The following is a 16,950-nucleotide window of genomic DNA, read 5'->3' as shown; positions in this document are numbered from 1 at the left end:
TAATTCTTAAAAACCAAATTATTTAAAATGTTCATGTATTATTGGTACTTACATATAAACAGTCAACGTATTGAATGTTAACAATTCATACTCTAATCTAATAAAACACAAGCGCAGCTAATCCGAAGAAAGTATCCTAGTAGATTACACCCCATGTTCTTTCTTGTCATTCAATTTGATCATATATTGTATGGGGAATGGTAGATATGAATATAAAAATAAATCTTACAGTGATAAATACAAATAAGCAGTAATTTTAAAGATGATTCCGGGAAGCGGCAAAACAAACAACTATAATTAAAAAGACAAATGCTCCAGATGGTTCCATTGCTGAAAGAAAAGGAATAGGATAAGGAAGGATATAAACATTTAAATAAATCATCTAGTGAATAGATAAATGTAGGCATTATAATTGAAGAAGATTCCCGGAAGCTGGAAGAAAGATAATTATATTTTAAAGAAAAATTCTTCAGATGGTTCCATTGCTATTTCAGTAACTGTCGTTAGTTCATGAAATTTAATCATATATGGTATGGAGGAATGGTAGAAAAAAGGACAAGGAATAGGAATGATATAAACATTCAAATAAATCAAATGCAGATTTTTTTTTTTTGTTGAGCCTTGATACCACTGCGACCAATTAGAGGAATATTGTGGTGTGACCCTTTTTTTTATAGCAAATCAGGTTAACCCAACATCATGGAACGATGAGAGGCAGCTCCTGTTTACTGCGTGTTGTCCCAGTTAGGTACGACTTGTTTTATAAAGTCTATCACCCTACTAGGACGGAATATATTGATATTGGAGGGCTGTAAGACCCCTTTTCCGAAAAATGAAATTCTACTTTGGGTCAGGGCACCGCAATTGCAAAGCAGGTGCTCTGATGTTTCATTTTCAATATTACAAAATCTACAAGTTGCATTTGGGATTTTCCTCATATTGAATAAGTGATATTTAAATGGACAGTGACCAGTTAATAAACCAGCGATCACTCTTAAATTCTTTTGTCTAGTTTTAGTAATTCTCGAGAAAGTTTCTCTTTTGGAAAGATAAATCTTTTGCCTGTTTAGAAGAATCGGTAGAATTCCAAATAGATTGTATTGTTGATATTTCCCACCGTTTAAGCTCCATTTTTAGAAAACAGTCTGGAACACCAAAGAAAGGTTCTGGGCCAATGAAGTCGGCATCAGAACCTTTCCTTGCCAGGCTGTCCGCTATTTCGTTTCCTAGAATTCCACAATGCCTAGGAACCCAGTAAAGATTAACCGCGTTATTTTGGGATAATTGCCTTAGTAAATAGATTCCTTCCCATACTAGTCTTGACTAGCAGGTATACCCTTTCAGAGCATTCAGTGCTGCCAAGCTGTCAGAAAAGATACAAATATTAGCAAATCTATAATTCCTTTTAAAGCAAATGTGCAAACATTCAATTATTGCATAAACTTCGGCTTGGAAAACTGTTGGATATTGTCCCATTGAAACAAATGTTTCAATTCCTGGGCCAAAACTCCTGCTCCCGTCTTGTTGTTCATTTTGGAACCGTCCGTGTAGAACACAACAGAGCCTGGACGAAGATTAGGCCCACCATTATCCCACTCGTAGCGACTTTTAGCGTCCACTGTGAATGGAATGTCATAGTTTGCCTTGGTCGGCATCCAGTCTACTATTGAGTTTAACGCCGGATTCAGAGTAAAGTTTTTAAGGACCTCTAAGTGCCCAGTCAATTCTTTATCCTGAATTCTTGTGGATCGATTCATTAATAAAGCACTTTTAAATGCTTCTAATTCTACAAATTTGTGAAGAGGAAGTAAATTTAACAGGGAATTTAATGCGGCAGATGAAGTGCTTTGCATAGCTCCTGTTATTGAAATGGTGGCCAATCTTTGCAGTTTAGCTAGTTTATCTTGTGATTTTTTTTCCTTAACTTTTGGCCACCAGACAAGTGAGGCGTACGTAATTCTTGGTCTTACTATCCAATAAATCATTTTAGGGCGAAGGCCCCATTTTTTCCAAAGTTTTTACACACCCATAGAGCATTAATTCCTTTGTTTAATACATTATTCAAGTGAGTATTCCAGTTAAGTTTCCTATCCAAAGTAATACCAAGATATTTCACTTCAGTAGAAAACTCAATGGCTACTCCACGAATAAAAAGATCAGGTAATACTAATATTCTTCGTCTAGTGAACGGTATAATAACTGTTTTGGAGGGATTAATTCCAAGACCCTCGTTTTTACACCATTTCGAAATAAAATTCAATGCCGATTGCATTCGATTGCAAATATCACTTTCTATTTTTCCCCGCACTATAATGCAGATATCATCTGCATAACCAATCAATTCAAATCCGAGACTCGCTAACTTTTTCAAGAGGTCGTCGACTACTAATGACCAGAGCAAAGGTGATAGAACTCCACCTTGTGGACATCCCCTCCGTGGTCTGATTACTAGTCGATCTCCTCCAAGGTCGGCAGAAATCTCCCTTTCAATAAGCATTGCTTCAATCCATTTGATAATACATGATTCAAAGCCCTCGCTTCCATTGCAGAGCACATAGAGCTATGAGATGCGTTATCAAAAGCTCCCTCAATGTCTAGAAAAGCAGCCAGAGCTACTTCTTTAGCTTTAAGGGACTTCTCAATTTTAGAAACTAAGCAATTCAAAGCAGTTATGGTTGATTTACCACTTTGGTATGCAAATTGGGCATTATTAAGAGGAAATTTTGTCAAAAACGTCCTTTTTACAAAGTCATCAAGTATTTTTTCATTGTTTTCAATAAAATTGAAGAAAGACTAATCGGACGAAAGGATTTGGGACTTGTTTTGTCCTTTTTCCCCGCCTTTGGGATAAATATGACCCGTACCTCTCTCCATGCTTTTGGGATATAGCTAAGAGCGATACTGGCTAATATCTTTACCCTGCTGGAGAAGAGCAGGAAAAATTCCATCTGTCCCGGCAGACTTGAATGGTTTGAAAGAGCTCACCGCCCAGTCAACCTTGGAACGAGTAAATATTTCACAGGCTTTATTATGGGCGAGTACAGACCAATCTTTTGCCAGTCTTTCGCCCTCGGCTTGATTCATACCACTTGTTACCTTAGTTGAACCAGGAAAGTGAGATTTCATCATTAAGTCCAGTGTTTCAGAAGAATTTTTAGTAAAACTGCCGTCCGTCTTGTTAAGATTTCCTAGACCATTTGAATGATCTTTGGAAAGAGCTTTTTGTAACCTAGCGACTATTGGAGTTTCCTCGATTTTTTCACAAGAACGTCTCCAGTCACTGCGTTTTGATCGTTTTATTTCTTTATTATATTTAGTCAGGGCACTTTTATATGAGACCCAGTCTCCAGTTTTTTTTGCTCTGTTGAACAATCTTCTAGAACCTTTCCGTAGCACAGCTAGTTTCTCATTCCACCACGATACCTCACGACTAGAGGACCTTTGTTGGACTGGGCAACTAGCCTTGTAAGAATCGGTTATAGCCAGGATTAGTTCAGACGAGGCTTTTCTAACTGTGTAACAGTACGGATTTCATCCTCAGAATTAAAGTCGTAATCATTTAATTGAATTTTATATGCATCCCAATTGGTTTTCTTTGGATTCCTATATTTTTCAACTATCATTTCTCCAGCGTTGTACTCGAACTCAATTTGTTTGTGATCTGAAAGAGATGTTTCATCAGATACTTGCCAATTTATAACCCTTTCAGAAATAACATCACTGCAAAACGTGAGGTCCAGGACCTCTTGTCTTGTCGTTGTAACAAACGTGGGACAATTGCCGTTGTTACAAATATCAATATTATTAGTTGTTATGAAGTTAAGCAAGTTTTCGCCTCTACTGTTAATGTCAGTGCTACCCCATACTGTGTGATGAGCATTGGCGTCGCAACCAACAATAAATTGTTTATTCATTTTTTTACAGTAAGAAATAAACATTGTTACGTCAGCTGGAGGAGCTTCATCGGTATCACCGGGAAAGTACGCGGAAGCTATACACACCCAGGTACTACCTCTGACCGTAGGGACCTCCATCTGAATCGCAACAATATCTCTGGAAATAAATTCAGTGATTGGTATGAACTTTGTATTATTTTTGACCAAAATAGCTGCTCTTGGATTAGGCAAACTGTCATCATATAACAATTTCCCCATTAGAGCAGAAATTCCTTTAATTTTACCATTATTTATCCAGGGCTCTTGAATGAGACCAACGTCGATGTTATTTTTCATGAACCTTCTGCAAAGAATGGCTGACGCACCCTTCGCATGATGGAGGTTAACTTGAATAAATCTTTTCATTGCTGAGTTTTCCCACCTTTTATTTTGGGTTGGTGGCCTCCCCTATTTCTTCATTTTTTGTATCAAGTCTGGAAGAACCGCTCTCTGAACCCTGTGCGTTCAACGCCCTGGGGTCCGTCGAGCAGTCCTTACCAGATAAATCGGTTTGTGTGTTGTTTGTTTTACTAGTGGATCTACCAGCAGAACCCTGTGCGATCAACGCCCTGGGGTCCTGCTTGATGTCCCCACCAGATAACTCGGTTTGTGTATTGTTTGTTTCACTAGTGGATCCACCAGCAGAACCCTGTGCGATTAACGCCCTGGGGTCCTGCTTGATGTCCTCACCAGTAAGATTTTGTGTTAGATTGTTTAGCTTACCATCAGTAGTACCATTACCAGAAGGGCGTGACGACACACTCCCATGAGCCAGGACATCTGACGACAATCCTTCGTCGAAGATGTCCTTATCCATATCTGAATCGTCGTCTGCCGGATGGATTTCGTTGTCCGACTGCTTCCTCCGGAACATGGTTTGACCGAATTTGTAATTCACCACAAAATTTCGTTCCTCCAGCAGCTGCATTGATGCTAAGTCGACAGTGAATAACCAAGCAACATGATCGTTCACCTTCACCGAGCGACGCAGGATCCTCCAGGCTGAAGTGTCGAGGTTGTCGTTTTGACTCTCGAGGTATCCTAGGATGGTATCGTTCTCATCGTTTTTACTCCTATAGAAAAACGCCCGAAGCACATCCCTGCGGGGGATGTTTGCCTCATTCAAGGCACTGAGCTGTGCGTTTTCCCATGGGATCATCGTGGGTACTGTCAGTTTTACCCAATCTGCAGTGCCCTTTTCTTGGCACAGCAGCATCACCAGGCCGGCCTTAGCCTTGCAGTACACAAACTTTGGTTTAAACTGCTCCCTGCGTTGTTCAAGCACTTTCTTGAGCAGCTCGTCTTTAACAACCTCTTGCTGCTCGGGTGTCAACTCAGCATCGGGATACCCCGCTGGCAGAATAGATAAATACATATAAGCCGTTCATTTATAAATGTTCCAGGAAGCTGTAAAAAAAATTAAAGGGGTGTCACATAAATTACACCAACAATAACGATTATTCTTGCAAAACAACCTTCAATCACTATTTCAAACGCACTTTCAACTGTTTGTTTACATAAGTAAACAATCTAAACAACACAACACTTCTCCCAACACGAACTTAACAACGAAAATCACAGCCGCCGATTAAATAACAACACCCACCGAAGCTCGTTGAAAACTGACTGAAATGTCAAATTCGAAATAAATTCCTCCAGATGCAAACCGCCACGGCAATCAGCCTTTGGCTCGCCGCGGAGATTGAGGGGCGAACGATATTGAAACATTTCAGCGATCAGTTTGAACCGCCCAGGCGATGCGCCCATGGCACGCCAAGGCGGATGGAGGGCGGACGAAATTGAAAAATTTCAAATGTCAAATTTCAACCGTCCAGGCGGCCCGCCCTCGGTTCGCCAGGGCGGTTCTAGGGCGGACCACACGATCAGTAACGGCCGCCGATGCGTAACGTCCGCACTGAGTTAATGTGGGTAACAACGTCGAATGCTTTGGACATATCCGTGTAAACTGTGTCCACTTGGAATCCATCAGCCATCCAAAGAGCTGTTTTGGACGCAAATTCTGCTAAATTGGTGACTGTTGATCGCTTTTTCAAAAATCCGTGTTGAGTATCCGAAATGCCTTCCTCGATCCAAGGATAAAGATTGTCGTAGACTAACGCTTCAAATAGCTTGGGAATAGCTGACAAAATCGCAACTCCTCTATAATTTTCCACATTCAGCTTCGATCCAGATTTGTGAATGGGAATGATGTGAGAGATTTTCCACAGTGATGGGAAATGTCCAGTTTGAAGTGATTTGTTAAACAACAAGACTAAAGGCGCCAGAAATCCTTCAACGCAGCTTTTGAGTAGTGAATTTGGCAATCCATCCGGGCCGCTTCCTTTGGATGCATCGAGAGTTGAGATTTTACGACGGATGTCCTCTGCAGACAGTTTTAAAATGGGAATGTTCCTCGAAGATGCTTGAGTGAATGGGACTTCATCATGGCTAGCTGTTGCGTAAACACTTTTAAAATAATTTGAAAATAGGTCGGTTGCTTCGATAACATTGCCTGCCGTATCCGCCTTGTAAAACACATTCTTTCAAAATAAGATTTAGACAACATTTGAAGCCATCAATCATTTAATAATAACTGTAGTGTAACTTGTGTAATCCATGTAATTGAATGTCGTTTGTAGTGTTAATGTTGTAGTTAAGCATGAATCCCTTAATCGGAAATTTTCCACTGGGATTCATTAGCTAATAAAAAAAAAAAGAAAAAAATCACAGGAACGCCGCTGTTCTTGCGTTTGCTGTTAACAAAACTCCAGAAAGTTGAGGGATTAGACTGGATACCTTGCTGGACACTATCGATGTACGTGCAGTGGAGCAACCTATGCTTCGCCTTAAACGTGTTCGCCATCAAATTATAACTCAGCTTGTCCTGGTCCAACATTGATCGCCGAAATATGTTGTAGAGTCTTTTCTTTTCCTTCAGCAAGCATATGATTTCAGCGTCAAACCAAGCAGGATACTTGACTGCATTGTTGTTAGACTTCCTAATACTGCAGTGTTTGGATAGTATCTCATAAACTAATGTGTAGAAAACAGCAACGTTGTAGTCCAATGGATTGTCAATTTTCGAAAAACATCGATCAAAGTCAAAGATCCCGAAAACATTCAAACGAGAAATCAATTCACCTCCGTTAATCTCAATAAAATTGTCGCTGAACGATTCAGTTGACGAAAAAATGTGCTGCCAATCTATAACCAACAGCTCATTTGAAATGGCTGCGTCATTAACATTCCTCAAGTCGAGAGACACATGCTGCAGATCTTCGGTGGCATTATCAAATTGAGAAGCGTTGACATCGATTGAAAGAGTCATCGCATTGTGGTGAATTTCTTGACGTATAAGTGGCTCACTCACCTCCAGTTGGCAGCTTTCACAGTCGTTCGTAAATAATAAGTCCAAAAATCGATTGTTTTGATTTGGTATACCACACATCTGTAGCAAACCTTGAGCCGCCATGTCATCGACAAAGACAGCCTCCTCTGGTAGGCGCACTTGGATTGGTAAGTAATGAAGATCCCGGTCATTTTCTTTAACCCACGATGTGTGTTTAAGATTGAAATCTCCAATAACGTACTTTGTTGTATCAGCAGGTAAAAGATCAGCAGCAAGACGGATATCTTCGGCGCAAGACGAATAACGCCGTAAATCTGAATCAGGAGGTATGTAAACACAGCAGAGTAAAATGCAAGTGCTTCCAACTACCACTTTGACCGATATAATTTCATTGCAGATTGATTCGCGAATAATATTGCTGTTAAACCGCCTGTGGACGGCAATCAAAACTCCTCCTCCAGACTTTTTGTCGGAATTGGCAACTGAGCGGTCGCAACGGTAAACTTTGAAACATTCAGGGAATACCATGGAATCCATAATTGATGTTTCTAAATTTGTTTCACAGAAAGCATAGGCATCAAAATCAAGCTCCAACGAGGACATAAACACAGTGTGCATACGATCTGCACTACGAATACTGTTGACATTCTGGTAATGAGCATGAGCATGAGCATGAGAGATCACCCATGGTTGCCCCTCCGTTGCTGAACAGAACCATAATATCCTTTCAGCACTACTGATTATAGGCTTCGACGATCTAGTGGTGTTTCCCTTATCAACAGCATGTATGAATGCGCTGAAAAGATAAAACACCATGATTGCTAAAGCTAGATCAGTTGCGAATAGGTAACAGTCATTGGCCACCAACGGCGCCCGCCATGTCAGTTTGTAGACCTCGATTTTAAGGGACGGGAATGTTAGTTAGCGCAGGTTGCTACTAGGGCAGCTGATTTACTCTGTGCTTACACCCCACGAGCGCCAGGAACCTGAAAACTTGTTAGTAGGATAGGTTGTTTGGTCAGGATTCATCATTGAAGATGATGATGCGACCCAAAATCATAGTGTTTGTTGAAAGATGTTATATATTATTCTCAAGGCAAACAATCGGATGCTGCGGATGAGACATTTCCCGTTTATCGGTTGTTAAATTTTAAATGAAATGGTCTAGTCTTAGACAGCCGGCTGTGGAAAGATAGAACCAAAATCATTTGTAATTAAAGAATGAAGGATTAAACAATGTAACTTTTAACTTGAGATGATTTTACGAGTTTTAAATGATTGATGTTTAGTGAGGTACTGATTAACGGTGCGAACGACGAGTTTCGATGTGTATCGAGCTGAAATGGTATGATAGGGTGTTGATAGGGTCAAATCAAACTGGCTAGCTGTCATCAGGACAGCCAAAGCCAGCCGCACCTTCACACGCACACACGCACGCCAAAAAAACGAAAAACAACACACCGACGGCGGACGCGAAAATTCTACGACCCTACGGAAAGGAATCGCAAATCTGACTGGCTCAACTGTCATCGAGACAGCCAAAGCCAGCCGCACCTTCACACGCACACACGCACGCCAAAAAAACGAAAAACACACCGACGGCGGACGCGAAAATTCTACGACCCTACGGAAAGGAATCGCAAATCTGACTGGCTCAACTGTCATCGAGACAGCCAAAGCCAGCCGCACCTTCACACGCACACACGCACGCCAAAAACGAAAAACACCGACGGCGGACGCGAAAATTCTACGACCCTACGGAAAGGAATCGCAAATCTGACTGGCTCAACTGTCATCGAGACAGCCAAAGCCAGCCGCACCTTCACACGCACACACGCACGCCAAAAAACGAAAAACACACCGACGGCGGACGCGAAAATTCTACGACCCTACGGAAAGGAATCGCAAATCTGACTGGCTCAACTGTCATCGAGACAGCCAAAGCCAGCCGCACCTTCACACGCACACACGCACGCCAAAAAACGAAAAAACACACCGACGGCGGACACGAAAATTCTACGACCCTACGGAAAGGAATCGCAAATCTGACTGGCTCAACTGTCATCGAGACAGCCAAAGCCAGCCGCACCTTCACATGCACACACGCACGCCAAAAAAACGAAAAACACACCGACGGCGGACGCGAAAATTCTACGACCCTACGGAAAGGAATCGCAAATCTGACTGGCTCAACTGTCATCGAGACAGCCAAAGCCAGCCGCACCTTCACACGCACACACGCACGCCAAAAAACGAAAAACACACCGACGGCGGACGCGAAAATTCTACGACCCTACGGAAAGGAATCGCAAATCTGACTGGCTCAACTGTCATCGAGACAGCCAAAGCCAGCCGCACCTTCACACGCACACACGCACGCCAAAAAAACGAAAAACACACCGACGGCGGACGCGAAAATTCTACGACCCTACGGAAAGGAATCGCAAATCTGACTGGCTCAACTGTCATCGAGACAGCCAAAGCCAGCCGCACCTTCACACGCACACACGCACGCCAAAAAAACGAAAAAACACACCGACAGCGGACGCGAAAATTCTACGACCCTACGGAAAGGAATCGCAAATCTGACTCAATACTGTTGACATTCTGGTAATATACATAAAAGCTAGTACTCTCAACGTTAGTGTTGACATACACAGAAAAAAAAAATCCGGTAAATTTACATCATTTATGATGTACCAAAAGTGCACGTCATTAATGATGCTTTTTTAAATTGATTTCATTGTAAATTTAAGTGTCATACAACGTAATCGTACCAAGGCAAAACATTTCAGAAACGTGTAAATTTCCGATGAAATCAACGTAAATTTACAAAAGTGAGAATTTTTTTTAGCCCCGTTGAATCTAGAATCCGATGTAAACTTCAAACGCTTTTATAGAAAATTGTTTAGAATGATATACTTTTTCATTTCATTTGATCAGATTGAGTATTTGCACTATATGAAAACTTGAATTGGTTGACCATGAACGAAATTTTAAAGTAAATCATTCCAACAAGTTTAATAATGTTTGAATCTTACACCAGAAACCAAATTCAACGGAGCAATTGAAATTAAATGTAGATTTAATATAAATTATTAACTACAAACAAATCTATACAAAAGCAAGTTGCTTTGTGATGACTAGGAATGGTGGTTTTATCTATACGGAATGAACTTACTCATCTATGGTATTAGAACTTTGCAAAAGCTACCTTTTTCTGGGTTTAAAACAGCATCCCAGCACGGTCGAAGTCGTACAGATAGCATCAGCTCACACTTCCTCAGATAGCTTGTGATCCAACCCAAGTAGAATGTGGGGCTGCTTAAAGTGCGGAATCTACTCTCAGTTCAGCTTAAAAGTGCTTCTCTTTGTCTGGCCTTTTCCATAAAATCAGATGATTTCCATTCAAATTCAACGGTAACCTAAAAATTACGCAACAATAGTTGATTAGGATGAAATAAAAATTAAGAAGAAATACTCACCAGATTCCTTTCGTTATTTTCCTTTTTTTTTTTGAAGATTTATTTTTTACTTGCTTAGCGATTCTTCTCTGTTGTGTTCATTACTTTCATAACGTTTCTTCTTTCTTTTCTTCGCTTTTTGAAGCCACCCTTTTAGCACCATGGCTTAAGATCCTCGTCCTCAAAGTGGAACCGATTACTGCTTTTCCCAGAATCATCCTTCTTTTGCTGCTACTGCGTCTCAATTGACCACTGACAGCTCCAACTCCAACTTCCCCTGGCTCGGCTGGCCATCTCGGCCGGTGGAATAATATTGTCGACGCCATCGACTCACCTGACCGGTTTTTTTAATAACGAAAAACACTAAACAAAACTGTTAAAAAATGCTGATCGGTTCCTACAAGTTTATTGTTTACGTATTTGGCGGATGACATTTCTAACCCTGTGACTGAGTTTACAGAAAGCTGTTGAGTGTGATGTACTGAACTAGATAAGTTAACACCTGACGGTAGGTGTCTCGACTATAAATTTCCTCCACAAAATATAGTCCTAAAGCCCTATGCGAATTTTATTTTGCCAAGAAAAACCATTTAAGCCGCAATGCAATTTTTATTTCAAATCTACCTTTCCCAAAATTTCACCAGAAAATAATAGTTTTCAATGAAACGACTTGTACAATTGGCAGAAATATAAGAAAAATAGAAAGTGTCTGTAAAAATGTGTATGGAATTAACTTAAAGAAGGTTGCTAAAATGAAATTAAAAAAATAAACCTTTTTTTCAAAACAGTTGATTGTGAAAAAATCGACAATCTCGAGAACCAGGCAATTCATCTAAAAAAATAAATGAGGCACTTCTGCTTAATTTTTTTTAACTTTATATTTGTCAATTTATAAAATTTACCGTAAAATTAGCCGCAACCCCAAGTATGAGCTTTTAAAATTAAAAACGTTACTAAATCCACCTTTAGGTGGTTGGTGCCTTCCTCGCATATTTTTATCAAAATATCTAAGATCCGGCTTAAAAAAAAGTTTAGTACCTATAACTTTTGATAGGGTTGTCAGATCTTCAATCTTTTGTGCTTGTTGTAGATCTGGACAACTTTTTCATCAAAATATTTGAGATCCGGCCTCAAAAAAGTGTATAAATAACACTTAAGTGCTTATAACTTTTGATGGAGTTGTCAGATCTTCAATCTTTTGAACGCGTTAGAAAGGTCTTCCAAATACCTTTCTATCAATATATAGCATGACGGGTTTTCTTACAAAAAACACCCTTTTTATAATATTTCAAACTCTAGCCAAATCGTCTTTTTAGCATAACTTTTGAAGTACTTTTCGGACTCACATCCAGACACACGCACAGACATTTGTTCAGAATTTGATTCTGAGTCGATAGGTGTACGTGAAGGTGGGTCTACGAGGTCAAATAAAGAAGTTAATTTTTCGAGTGATTTTATAGCCTTTCCTCATTGAGGTGAGGAAGGCAAAAAAGCATCAAAATGGCTTGTGCACCGTGCTTCATGCGCATTTTTGCGCTGAACAACTTTAACAATTTAACTAAACTTGATTTTAGTCAATTATTCAAATACGATGTACCAAAATATATGAATAAGAAAAAAAACTGAACCTGCAAAAATATTGAATATTTCCAAGCGCGCTGCTAAAACGAACAGCACTTCGGTTTCTACCCAATTTCTACCGTTTCTACCCATCGCCAGGGTGCGCGCACGCTTCCGTCGAATATTGTTCGTTACCTTCAACTTACATCACATTACTCTGCTGTAGCAATTTCAGTTACAGGGGCACTCCTAGACGTCAGTTGTCAATTTTGAAACAAAAACATCTTCGACAAAGTCCAAGAAGTTCCAGTTTTTGTTTTCGCGCTTTTCTGGGTTGATCGTGGACAGATTTTTGACGGCACTTACGCCCAACGTCTCCGTCCTGCTCCTTGTTGCTGCGGTAGAGATGCATCCGCTCCACGTGGTCCGAAATCATCCGGACGTGGTCGGCGTCGATCACTTCCAGGAGCACAAACAGCAGATCGAAGTGAGTCCAGTAGGCCAATGTATACCATCGGATTTCAGTACAGATTGTACTGAAATAAGAAAAAAGTAATTAGAAAGGCCTTCAACAAGGGATTGGCAACTAACTCGTCCTTCAACCGGATTAGCCTCGGCCAACACCGAACAGCGCGCGTTCCCGCCTTCGAAATGATCGAACTCGACGTTGCAAACGACACCGCGATCGGCCAATACCATGGCACCAGTCTCCGACTGCCGCTCACCCGTCTCCTGATCGGTGGTCACGGCCGCCGTCAAACCAACACCGCTAGAATCGCGACCCGTCGTCATGATGGCACGCGGCGCCGTGCAGCAGCACGATGACATCTCCTCGAAGGCGCGTTCCGTTCGCCTGCTACCAGCTTTACCTACCGAGCCGGATTCATCTCTAGATGTCGCAGAACCTGCACAGCCGGAACGCTTTGAAACCGGCGCCGCCAAGATGTACATTCAATGTCGCAGCTCTTCTAAGGCCGTATCGGTGTTCCTGCCCCGAAAAAAACCAGAGAGAACATAACTACGTGCTTACCCGTACCGACGGAAAACTTATGGAGACCCTTTGGGAGAATTTGCGAACCTGTTCAGTGGTTTTGGTTTAGGGAACAGCTGGTGGCGCTGCCCGAGCAGGCGGACAGCCGCTTCCGGTCAGACTGTGCTCAAAAATCCCGACGCAGCGGTAGATACGTGGCCGCTGCAGCTGACCTACGAAACAAACAGAACGGCCAGCAGATCATCCTGGAGCAGCGGATTCACTGGCGGGGACAGGTTCGAGGCCGTCACTCCCGATGGGCAGCAAATTGCACGGTAAAAGGTGAGTCGTTTCTGGCTGCAGATCAGGGAGCTAAAATGTTGAATGATCTGAACAACTTGGATGTAGAAGTAGCCATTAAATAAGATACTTACGTTGTTTTTGGAACTTCAACATTTTCAGCAAGTAAATAGTGCACATGAAAAGATAAAATTACGGTTTTCTGAACACCAGCCGAAACTAAACAAAGATTGTTTATCCAAACACTTCTACATAAAAAAACAACAACAACATCTTCACTTCACTCTGGTGCCGCAAACATTTTGGTTTAAGCCACCTTAATTAAATAAACAACAACTTCCACTTCTAGCGCAAATTTTAATCGACTTTGTTTTGCGTTGCACTTGAACTGTCATTTGCAAAACAAACTCGCAATTAAATGCTTTTAGATTTTAGATTTTGAAGATTTTACATCTGAAATAAATTTACATGTCTTTCATACTTTCAAATTTAGGTTGTGCCAAAACAAAAATTGTGTTTCCATGAGATTCATGAATTACATTGAATCTCATTTTACATGAAGGCTGTTTAAGTGAAATACAACTCATTACATTGCTTTTCAAATTTACATTGAGCATGTTTACGTGTTAAGCATAGTTTCAGTGTTGGGTAAATTTACATTTTTTTTTCTGTGTAGCTCGTGCAGGTTGTATTTACAGGTTCACAATTCGTACTACGGGCACAATCAATAACCGGAACATACACGACATGTTTAGAAAGGGCAGAGGTAAGCGATTCGTTACTGGTTGCTAAAGCATTGCTAACAGAATCTCGGTTTGTTGCAGCTATTCGGACATTTTGGAGTCGTCGTCGCTGATCGGCTTCGTCAGCTCCGAGGGTGACTTCTCTGGTGTTTCTTCGTCTGACTCCGACAAATTGTCCTTGTCGCCTGGCTCCATCGGTGTCACTACGACTTCCGGCGGCGCTGAGCCGTTCTGGTTCTGCAATCCAGGACTTTTCGGGGGGTCCACCGGTTGAAAATTAGTCGCAAAATCCGCAGAAGCAACACTACGTTCCTCGAACTCGCGAAAATAAACACCCCTTGGCCAGGTTTCGGCCGACATTGCCTTATCCTTAAGCTCCGAAGCAATGCCCACCTTGAACGAGATTGTCCTCATCCTTGAAACATCAACCCCCTTTGCCACCAAAAGGAACACCTCAACCTCGTCTGTAGCCAATCGGGATTTGGCAAAAGCCGAGATTTGGTCCACTGTGACGTCGTTGGAAATTCTGGCCAAGTACAGCCAGAACTTCGACTTTCTGTTGCGACTAGGACCAGCTAACTTGTCACCGGGCCCATTCTCGTAGACGGTGAGTTTCCTTGGAGGAAGAGGTGGCAGCCTGTTCGACTTCGGAGTCATCGTACTTGAGTTAATGAGCCTGGAGAAGTTAGCCTGGATCTCCTCCTTCAACTCTGGCATGATCTCGGTCTTGAGAAGCTCGACAATTGTGGAGCGATCCTCCTGGTTTTGATCCTGACCAGCCTCACTGGCAAGCTTCACAGACTTACGGAACCGAATGTCATTCATCAAACGAGTGCATGAAGGACATAGCCAGAATGTTTGTTTGTTTTTTGCCATCTCTTTTAGCAGCGACTCAGTCGTGCTTGTACATTTGAGATGGAAAACTGCACTGCAAAAACCACGGCATTCAACTGTTCGGCCGGCTCCCAACTCATTGGAGCAGCCATGATACAAAGCGCTCATTCTGCCGATCAAAAGATAGCAAAATTTGCTCCGCGAATTTCTTGTTAAGCTCCGAACAAATTAACTGCACTTTTCAATCCGGTTGGTAAACGGCAACCAAACAACCAGTTTTTGTGGAAATTAAGACTTAAAGCACAGTTTTACAATGTTAAAATCATCAATAAAAATGGTAAGAATAGTAACTTAACTTTGTTTACAAACTCAGCGTATAACAGCGTGGTGTTGGAAGGTTTGGTACTATTCATTCAAATACAATGAATATTGTTACAGACTTTTTTTTTATATATTCTCAAAACAAATACCTTTTTCTTATAGACATGGTAATAATAATGCAATAGAAGTTTTGTTATTTTTTATGATTCAAAAACATACCGTGCGATTTTCGTAGTACCCCGTATCAGTAGAACCCAGTTCACACTGATCATTTTATTCACATTGCTGGTTTGGGATTTGGCGAAAAGTATAATCAACAAAAATTTGTACCAGCCTTATGTAACTATTTGTTCGATTTTTTGCATTTTTGAACAAAATTCGAAAAAAAAATCCTTGCAAATTTCTCAAAAACAACATCTAATCATGCGGTTGAACACAAATGTTAATTGAACAACAAAAAATTTAGTAATTGGGTCCTAAAATTAAGCTTAAATTTGTGATATCATTGTTCACAAGAAAAATAAGCTTTACTAAGTACAATGACCCTTTGAACGATCGCAAAGGATTTAAAATGGATTTTTAATTCAATTTCTAAAAATTCACTTCACGGCCCTTCTTGGCAGAAAAGCTCCTACTTGACAGCTCGATCCAGGGGGGGCATAGTTGATCCATCGAAAAAATGCTGTCTTGTCAATAACTTTTTTTTGCATAAAAATGAAGAAAAAAAAGTTATCAGAAACGGTTTTTAATCGTGTCCCGGATAAACGAAAACTATATCGATTGTGGTGAGGAACTTAAAATAACCTTATGAGATATAGTCACCATTTGTAATAATGTTATTTGGCGGACCTCGACAACTATTTGTTAAATGGTTACCATACGTAATAGAGTTATTTTAATGTTCATAATGGTCAACAATTTTCGTGATTACTTTAAAAAATTATTTGCGGATGTTTTCTCAAATGGTTACCCTAAATCATAAGGTAATTTTAAAGTTCAAATGGTTCAAATTGCGTACCTTGATGACTATTTGTCAAATGGTCACCATAATTATTGAGGTTATTAAAAAGTTTGTAATGATTCAAAAATTTCTTCATAACTTTAAAAACTATTTGCGGAAGTTTGCTGAAATTGTTACCTTAAAACATAAAGTTATGCTAAAGTTCAGTTAGCGTGCAACCACCGTGGCATGCAGACGCATTTCATACTGTGTGGAACTTGAGACTATCGAAATTCGCATTTTCTACACGCTTTCGTTTTTTCACGAATCCGCCACTCGGTGGCCGTCGCGTTTCGGTCCGCGGTTCTTGTGATTCACCATGAATTCACAAAATAATCGCGAAAACACGTTTCGAGTCGATTTCTCGAACCTTCCGAAGAAGCCCAGCGTCAAGGAAGTACACCAGTTTCTCGCGCGTGACCTTGGCCTTCCTCGGGAGAAGACAAAGAGAGTGCAAATCAACCATGTGCAAAA

The 16,950-nt window shown here is 40.9% G+C and overlaps 2 long non-coding RNA genes across 3 annotated transcripts; one reads left to right on the top strand and one right to left on the bottom strand.

Annotated features, from left to right (window-relative positions):
- Positions 1–290: 290 nt before the first annotated feature.
- Positions 291–11,286, bottom strand: LOC119770062. The gene is made up of 3 exons (XR_005278641.1): positions 10,770–11,286; positions 10,499–10,709; positions 291–330 (listed from the first exon to the last, which is right to left on the bottom strand). It is a non-coding gene; the product is annotated as an uncharacterized LOC119770062 (long non-coding RNA).
- On the top strand, positions 6,672–15,263 carry LOC119770061. Of its 2 annotated transcripts, none has more exons than XR_005278640.1 (6): positions 6,672–7,451; positions 7,542–7,610; positions 7,682–7,782; positions 7,850–7,935; positions 14,264–14,344; positions 14,403–15,263. It is a non-coding gene; the product is annotated as an uncharacterized LOC119770061 (long non-coding RNA). The 2 variants fall into 2 exon arrangements; XR_005278639.1 differs by having other exon boundaries at positions 7,539–7,610.
- Positions 15,264–16,950: the final 1,687 nt, after the last annotated feature.

This window comes from Culex quinquefasciatus, chromosome 3, assembly GCF_015732765.1.
Source record: "Culex quinquefasciatus strain JHB chromosome 3, VPISU_Cqui_1.0_pri_paternal, whole genome shotgun sequence".
Taxonomy (NCBI): domain Eukaryota; kingdom Metazoa; phylum Arthropoda; class Insecta; order Diptera; family Culicidae; genus Culex; species Culex quinquefasciatus.
The sequence above is the reverse complement of the archived record's forward strand: the minus strand, read 5'-3'. Positions and strand labels throughout refer to the sequence as shown.